Source organism: Triticum aestivum, chromosome 6B (genome assembly GCF_018294505.1).
Source record: "Triticum aestivum cultivar Chinese Spring chromosome 6B, IWGSC CS RefSeq v2.1, whole genome shotgun sequence".
Taxonomy (NCBI): Eukaryota; Viridiplantae; Streptophyta; class Magnoliopsida; order Poales; family Poaceae; genus Triticum; species Triticum aestivum.
This window is the reverse complement of record NC_057810.1, coordinates 274,140,358-274,150,184: the sequence shown is the minus strand read 5'-3', so window position 1 is coordinate 274,150,184 and position 9,827 is coordinate 274,140,358.

The following is a 9,827-nucleotide window of genomic DNA, read 5'->3' as shown; positions in this document are numbered from 1 at the left end:
ATGAGGTAAGGTGGCCTTTTCCTTGATTAGCTTAACTTGGAATTGAGCATGAGACTCCTTGAGGTTAGCGTGAGCAGCCTTCAAGACCTTGTGGGCCTTGTCAAGTATCTCAAACTCCTCTTTGAGTCTAGCATGTTCAACCCCAAGCTTAGCCTTCTCGGAAGTTAGCACACGAGACACGACAAGAGCATGATCAAGATCTTTCTTTAACTTAGCATGGTCATCATTGTGTGACTCCTCAAAAGTCAAACGATGCACACGCTCTTCCTCGAGAGCATTAGAGAGATCCGATATCTCATCGACGTAGTCACGACTATGACGTTCCATCTTAGATATGGTTTCTTCGTGAGCCTCGATCATGTCATTGGCCTCACCAAGTTGTTCCAAGAGAGCAACAAAGTGCTTCTTGGACTTACCCTTGAGCTTACTCATAAACGACTCAAATTCATTCACTTCCTCATTAGACTCAACATGTTCATCAATGCAATCCTCCAAGGAGGGATTAGTGATGATGGTGGTAGTGATGTTGGGGGTTACCTTGTTTGAAGCTTTATCCATGAGGCACTTGGCGGTGATGTTTTCGTTGGGTGAATCAAAGAGAGACACCGGGGGAGTAGTAGCAATGGCAACGGATGCCATGGCCATTGCTTCTCCACTTTCATCATCATCGTCATCCTCTTGGTATTCTTCTTGAACCACCAACCCACGAGTTGGAGTCTTCTTGGTGAAGTTGTTCTTGTTGGGGACGGACTTGGCTTTGTCTTTTCGAATGAATTTGCCACCATTGTCTTCCCGCTTCTCGTAAGGACAATTCGCAACGAAATGGCTCACATTGCCACAGTTGAAGCAAGTTCTAACTCGTTGCTTGCCCTTGACGCCACTTGAGTTGTTCTTGTTGAAGTTGGGTCTTGAATTCTTCTTGCTCCAAAATTGTCTTGAAGCAAGGGCCATGTGCTCATGATAATCATACTTGGTGTCTTCGGGATTGATCTCCTCATCTTCCACTTCTTCCTCTTCTTCCATGATGATCTTGGCCTTCAAAGCAAGGTTGGGCTTCTTTGCCCTTTGAGAACGGAGCACCGCATTGTCGGTGGTCTTGTCCAAGATGCTCATTGCAACGAACTCATCCAACACTTCACTTGAGGTCATGGAGTGGAACTCCGGTCTTTGACGAATGACGGAGGACATGGCCTTGTTGTAGGGCATCATGGCCTTGAGGAACTTGTGCCTGATCCAATTGTCATCCGTGTCCTTGCTTCCATGATCTCGGAGTGAGACCACGAGTTTGGTCACTCTTCGAAAGAGCTCACGAGGTTCTTCATCTTCTTTCATTGCAAACTCATCGACTTCATCTTGCACCACTTCATAGTTGGAGCGTTGAGTGCTAGCACTTCCTCGATGGAGAGACTCAACACATTTCCATGCTTCTTTAGCCATGGCATGAGGTCGAAGATGAGGGAGATCTTCGGGAAGGATTGCATCTTGGATGATGAAGAGAGCACTCTCATTGAATTGATTGTCCACGGCTACTCGAGGGGTGAAGTTTCTTGGGTCATGAGGATAGAAACCTTCTTCAATGATTCTCCAAAGGTTAGTGTTCACATGTTTCAAATGACGCTTGAAGCGATAAACCCAAGAATCAAAATCTTCATGTTTCTCATATTTAGGAGGAGGACCGGCATGATTTAAATGCGTGGAAGGAATCGGCCCTCCATAAATTGGGGGTTCCACATGGGCAAAGATGCCGGTGCCATTTCTACCACTAATAGAAGGACTCTTTTCAATGTTAGCTTCCCCCTTGTCGGAGGTAGCATCCGTCACCTTATTAGTGGGATCAACCACTTTCATCGGCGAGGTAGATTGTTTAAGTCCTTCTAGGAATTCCTTAAACATGTCCTTAACCTCGGTCATCATGGAGGTTTTCAATGTTTCCAAAGCCACGTTGAATTCCTCACGTGAGATCGAGTTTCCCCCATCTCCCGTAGATGATATCGGATCCGCACCGGAGTGCTCCCCCACATTATCTACGACATCAACCATACTCTTCGGATGGTAAAGTCCTTAAAAAGAGACGAGGCTCTGATACCAATTGAAAGGATCGATATGGTTGACTAGAGGGGGGGGGGGGTGAATAGGCAACTAATAATTTTTAAGCTTTTCTTTACCAAATTAAACTTTGCAACAAAATAGGTTGTCTAGATGTGCAACTAAGTGATAAACCTATATGATGCAATAACAACTAGCACATAAGCAAGCAAGGGATGCAACACAAGTAGGCTTGCAAAAGTAAAGGCATGAAATAACCAAGAGTGGAGCCGGTGGAGACGAGGATGTGTTACCGAAGTTCCTTCCTTTTAAGGGGAAGTACGTCTCCGTTAGAGCGGTGTGAAGGCACAATGCTCCCCACGAAGCCACTATGGCCACCGTATTCTCCTCACGCCCTCACACAATGCGAGATGCCGTGATTCCACTATTGGTGCCCTTGAAGGCGGCGACCGAACCTTTACAAACAAGGTTGGGGCAATCTCCACAACAATTGGAGGCTCCCAACAACACCATGAAGCTTCACCAAAATGGAGTATGGCTTCGAGGTGACCTCAACCGTCTAGGGTGCTCAAACACCCAAGAGTAACAAGAACCACTAGGGATAAGTGGGGGGAATCAAATATCTTGTGGTGGAAGTGTAGATCGGGCCCTTGTCACCCAATCCCGAGCAAATCAACAAGTTTGATTGGCTAGGGAGAGAGATCGGGCAAAAATGGAGCTTGGAGCAACAATGGAGCTTAGAGGTGGAAGAGGTAGTCAACTAGAGGTAGAAGACTCCCCTTTATATAGTCATGGGAAAAATCCAACCGTTATCCACAAGTTCAGCCCGCGATACGCGGTACTACCGCTCTAGGGACGCGGTACTACTGCGAGGCCGCGCGGTACTACTGTGGCGGACCACGGTACTTCCGCGACAGCAGCAGAGGCCGGGACTTGCCTGACTAGGGCGCAGTACTACCACTTGCGCAGTACTACCGCTCCCCCTTGCGGTACTACCGCTAGGCAGGAAAGTCATTGCCTGGGAAGGGCGCGGATGAAATAAATTACATCCGTGCCTACTTCCGCTGAAAATGAGGTGGTACAAAAATCCGACGCGGTACTACCGCTCGCGAGGCGCGGTACTACCGTTGCGGGAGCGGATGTAAAAAATTACATCCGCTCCTACTACCGTGACGCTGCGGTACTAGGTAGGAGGGCCACGGTACTACGACTCCTGGGGAGCAGTACTACCGTGGGCCCCCGCGGTACTACCGCGCTGGACGAGCAGTACTACCGTGGGTGGCACGGATGTAAAAAATTACATCCGCCCCTACTACCATACCGGAGTAGCACTCGTCCTGGGAGCCGCGGTACTACGGCTCCAGAGGAGCGGTACTACCATGACCCACAGCGGTACTACCGCTGGTACTTGCGGTACTACCGCAAGTACAGCAGTAGTCGTCAGATTTCAGCACAACCAAGATAACGAAGAAAAGCTCCAAAGTGCAGGGAAAGGTAGGACAAGTGTACGTGTTGATTCCACCCAAACCCTTCCGACGCGGAACCCCTCTTAATAGTATGGCTCTCCTACGACTCAAATCCACCAAAGAGAAACGTAGAACAACACCGACTTCAATAGTCTCCGAGGGGCACCGAATTGTCTCGTGCCTAGTGATGAAGTATCTGAGAAACTCAAGGCACACGATTAGTCCGCAAAAGCATTGTCATCAATCACCAAAACACCTCAGGGATAAATATGCCCTTACACTTACCCCCTTAAAGAAATCTTGTCCTGGAGATTTGGTTGCTCAGGGAACTAGTATGAATATTCTGACTCAAGGTAACCGTTTCCAACTCGGGTATCCTTTTTTCTTTATTGTTGTTCCCACTAAATTTTTATCTGACTAGCCCTGGGGGTTTGATTCACTATATCCTTGACAGATCTTACCTGGCTTGCTCATGCTTATATAGGCTCCAATTTCTTTTTAGATCTGCTGACTAGCTGAGTGTGATTTGATTATCACGACTGAAATATATGTTCGTCTCACAAATCCAAAAGTGATTTCCGCTGGGTGCGCCACCAGGCACTGACAACCTTTCATGTAATGATGATCAGAATTTTCTGATGAAAACTCAAGCTCTCACTCATTGCATTTAATTTCTCCACTAAATGCAGGTCCTTTGGGTTCCAAACAGTGAGTTAAAACATACCCGTTTCCTGACAGATTCTGACTCATCGCAGAAGTTTCTGAATCATCTTAACTGGTTCCATTGTCATGAGTATCGGATCCGTATCAAATATTTGATTGCCTCCTGTCGCGGCCAGCATAAAGGGTTTGGCATGTATGATAATATCTGCAGACTTGGCTGACGGTGGTTCTGGCGGGAAAAAAAATTTGTTCACGACAGGCTATCCATGATGATTCATATAAGTGAGGACTCAGGCTTCCAGACTGTTATTCCTCATGCCGATTACTCATGCCGTAGGCATATCCATGTGGATCAATACTGACTTAGACTGTCCGGGGGATCTACACCATGGGGGTCGTATACAATTTTCATACCTGCCTCACTTGTCTTGCTCCTTCATTATTGATTTCTCGGTCTGGATCCTTGGCTGAAAGAGCAGGGCCATATTGCTTCTTCGTATGACCATAGGTACTCTTGGTGCAATTTTTCGGCAATCATAGCTTATCCTCATTTTTCTGATAGGGTAACCCATTAAATTGCAGGTTCAACACCTCTCAAGTTCTGATCGTTGGGAAATGATCATCCTATACCCTTGGAAGAAATCGGCAAATAAATTAGTAGCCACCAAAACGGTCTTTACAACTCAGATCTGGGACATTACTGAAATAACTCAACCACGGCTCAAGACGGCCGAAAAACAGCTCGGAGCATGAGACCGGGTCGATAAGAAGAAGGTGGCAGCTCCCTAAAATAGCCAAAAAGCAGCTATAGGGCTACTGTCACAAAAGAAACTCAACAGCTGTACGAGACGGCCAAAAAGCAGCTCAGACACGTGACAGTCATTGAAGAGAGAAACAAAAATAGGCATCCACCCTAGATAGCTAGAAACAGCTCAGATCACAGGCGTGGTGCTGTCATTGGAGAAAAAGGGACAAGGGCTCATCAGGATCATTTTCCAGTTCACAACTACTTGTATGGAGCTCATTGATGTCGTCAATCTTCATAATCCTTTGTCACACTACGGTGTATACTGGCTTTCTTCTATTAACCATCCTCACGTGGTTGTTAGATCCTCATCCGAGTGACTTGTAAGATCTTGATGGTATGCTCATTGCATATATATGAGGACCTGATTCCAAGACAGACGTGTATTCTGGCTGATTCTTGATTCGGACCAAAATGTTGCAGATCTGATTCTTGGGATTCACTGCCATATGCTGTCAATTCACAGTGTACTACCTTGTACCAATGTCTCACTGAGGAGGATGGGCTGGCTTGTGCTCGAAACTTTCATCGGACAGCTTGCTGAAGAAGACTGAATATCGTGCTTCAGAAGCTTACCCCCTTAAAGACTTTGCTGGGGAAAGACTCAGCATCTTATGCTAGAAGCTTTTGTAGTTGCTTACTGAAGAAGACAGAGTACCTTGCGCGGAAAATCGTCCATGTATCATACTAAGGAAGATAGATGAATCTTGCCTTGGAAGCTTCTCTGGTATCTTGCGAGGGAAGACCGGGTTGCTTTCATCAGAGGCTTCTCATTGTGATATGCGGACCGTTTTCCACATATATAACCATCTGAATATTTTTGCTATTGATTTCTTGTATGAAACAGGGTTTTACTGGACTATTCTCCTTTCTGAGTATATGCCATATTTTTGCTTGCTTCTAGGTACATCGAGTTCCAAAATCATCCTCAACGAAAAATTAAACTTGTATCTAAACCATACCTTTGATAATATTATGTCAACCTTCCACACAATTTATCTTCTTGTTGATTTAATCATTTTGTTGTGATGAGTGCACGCTAATGCAAACTTGATACCAACGGTCCATCCAGGATTTCTTTTGCATTCAGACGAGATATCCCAATTTTCATTTCAGTCAGCTGATACTTCCATTTTGTTTAGCTGAGTTTCCAAATATATGCTTTTCTTGCTGACTCTTCGGGTCTAGTGTCGGCCGACGAGCAACTTTAATAGGGGAAAATTTTGTAACATTGAAGGCCCAAAGAAAGGAACAACAGAAACGACTAAAACAAAAGCACACAAGCATTCTACTAAAATAATTAATCAAGCAATCATCACATATTAGTGCTAGTCACACAATAATATGCATGCACACCTAAGCACACAAATTTCGCGGGAGCTCCGGTTCTACGATCTAGCAGGTTGTGACGATGTGCACGAGGACGAATAAATGTGTGGAAGAATTGGTGTAAACTGCGCTACACCAAGTGCTAGCTTAGCCAGATAGCGACCTAGACTAGCTCGGAGGCGAGGACGTACTCGGTAATCATGCAGTAGGACTCGAAGGTTGCAACCACATCATTATCAAGCGGACGGAAAAAGATACGTACTCATCCAAGAAATAGGATAGCGGGGAAAAACTGAGGCTGCTGACATTGCCCTTTCTTGATAACTAAGATCATTAAGGGTTGCCAACGCGACAAAATAAAAGAACGATCCGAGATAGGAGCATGTCTGTCACCAAAATGATAGACGGGACTGAAGGAAAGACATCGGTGCGATACCTCAGCACCATTTTTGCAAATAGTGTCGGGATCACTTGGCATCACTCTGCTGGGACAGAAATGACACCAAACACTGAAGGAAAAAGGAGCTGGAGAAATGCAGAGGTTGAGCTGTAGTGGATTCAAACCGATGCCAGCTACACTCACCAGATAAACCGTTGGCGACTAAATAATAATCTATATGCATGCTATGCGACAAACAAATGTAGCAATCAAGTGCAACAAACCAACTGGGGTCTATACTACCGCTTTCTAATGTTCGTGCGGTCTAGGGCGTCCTACAGCCAGACCTGCTCTGATACCAAGCCGGTGGCACCCCGGCTCAGAGAAAACCGGAACGCCCCGTATTCCAGCCTAGAGATCGAGGAGAAGTCTTCTGGAATACGGCATTGCTTAGCATAGAACAAACCAGCCTTCTATTATTACACGAATATGATTACAAGGTCTCCAATATTACAATGAATAACATCGGTACGACGACACTACGCCATCCTCAGTTGCTCTATGCAAGCAGCGGAATAACTCTAGCAGCGGAACAACGAAGACGGTGGTGAACTCCCCTCCGCAGGGACTCTGGCTGGAATGCTTATCCTAGCTCGCATGAACGGAAACCACGACAACCAAGCAATCAAATCCGGCATGACCTGCAAACTGGCATGACACGCCAGGTCAGTACATTGAATGTACTTGCAAGCTCACAATAAACCAGAAGCATTCAAGAGAAACAACATCATGGCAATTATAGGTTAAACAGAAATTAACATGATATCATCAAAATAACATGGCATGACCAACATAAACATGATACAGCTAACACAACATGAGCATATTAATCCAACAATACTAGCATGCAACACAATGACACCATATGCACCACTTACTCTGCTCTGGCTACCTCGGAACCAACGCATGCATAACTTACCAACCTCGGACATCACACGATCATCTCAGGATCAAATCAAGCTTGGTATAAACAATAATGTAGTGATTAGTAAATGAACACAAGGAGCTTGATCTTTACCCATGATTCTCGCACAACATCACGAATATACAACAACTCGGTATCCTCGATACCCTCGTGATCCTTACGGTGATCACAACCACGACCAACACTAGTCTCAAACCGTGATCCTTACGGTGATCACAACCCGACCAATACATGGCCCGTGATCCTTACGGCGATCACAACCCGACCACTACATGGCCCGTGATCCTTACGGCGATCACAACCCGACCAACACTTGGCCAACTTATCTCACTATTATTAAGCACATTATTATTATTATTATTATTATTATTATTACTATTATTATTATTATTATTATTATTATTATTATTATTATTATTATTATTATTACTGTTGACTCATGGTGTGACCTTCTCTCGACCTGGGCCCTTATCCGGGGGCACGACTATCGATAGATTAATATACACTCTATAGAGGTTAGTACAGTGTACCCACACTACGGAACCCATGACCTCACTCTCCCATCCGAGTGGACCAATAGCGTTCCGACAAAACCAATCTATTTCCATGACACTCTTCCGGCCACTCCGACTCACTCCTCACTGAGCTAAGTCATGGGTGGCCTCGTGCCTATCTCCAGACACAACGACCACCGTCGTGGTCCGTCCCACACAGGGACACGGATCCACAAACTAACTCAACAACGAGCACACAAGGTTATGCTCCGCCTACCTGATCAGGGTAGCACGCGCCCATAACCTTCCCTCGTTGCAGGCACTGGCGAGAGGCACAACAATAGACCCAGTTAGGACCGTCCCATATCGGTAAGTATGGTTGCACTGGTCAGCATCGATTCGGCGGCACCATGACTCAGCCAACAGGTGTTCAAGTTCAATTTAATCCGGTTAACTTGAATGCAAATATGCTGAGCCATGATAAAATGCATGAACATGATATCAACATCATCTTGAGGGTATCACATAACTTTCCACCATATCAGCAATAAATCATATCCACTGAGCATCTCATACTGACTAGCATGACCATCTCCAACATCAACATGAACTACTAACCAGCATAATCATATGAAAGGTAATACTAGCAGGTATAACATGATCACAGAGTATAAGACAACATAACACAAAAGTGAACATGCAAATCTGAACATCACCGGAACAACGATAACCAACTTTTCAACAAACAAACATTTATTAAATATTCAAGTTGAAAACCATGGCTACTGCATGACTCTCATGCAAGTGGGTATTGTGGCTTGCCTGGGGATGAAGAAGGCACCAGGAAGAAGTGCGGTGAAGCCGCGGAAAGAATCGCCGAAAAACATTCTCTCTCGGAGGGGTCTGGTTAAGGGCAGGGGCAAAATGGTCTTTTTTGTATGCCAAAACATAATGAAAGTGACACCAACAGAAAGGGCTCGACGAAACAAAGAAGTGAGCGTTGGATTCACCTCAAACGGAGTTACAATTAAAAAGTTATAAGAGTTTTACTGTTAGGGACCTCTCTGTAAACATTTATTTTACAGACTAGGCCAAAACAGAAAACTGGAAAGCGTATTCGGCGGTTTATGTCTCCACTTATCCAGCATGGCAGTGGCGGGGCCGGCTCCTGTGTGGCTGACAGGTGGGTCCCACCTTATCTACTCTTCTCTCTCCTCTCTTCTCTTCTTCCTCTCTCCCTCTCCCGACGTCGTACGTAGAACAGAGGAGAGGCCGCCGGCGCCGGCGCTCGCTCCGGCCACTCGGGCCACCTCAGGCGGAGCTTGGACCGCCCGTGTGCTCGGGACGATGAGGCGCACCCGTCTCACCACCACACGAACGTCAGGGAGACGCGGGTAGGGCGGGAACATGGTCGTGGCGGACGGGGCTTTGGCTGGGATCGGGCACGGCACTGGAGGGGCTCTGGCGATGGGGAAAAGGGCAGGAAGACTCGCCGGAGTGTGGGGAAGGCGCTGGTGGTGGCTAGAGGAGGGGGGGGCTCGGGCTCGACCGAATCGAGTGAGGGCAGAGGTGACGGCCATGGCGGCGATGGCGAGCAGGAGAGCTCCTGGAGCCCGGGCAAGGGGCTGGGGAGAGCTAGTGGAGGAGGGGGAGGCTGCTG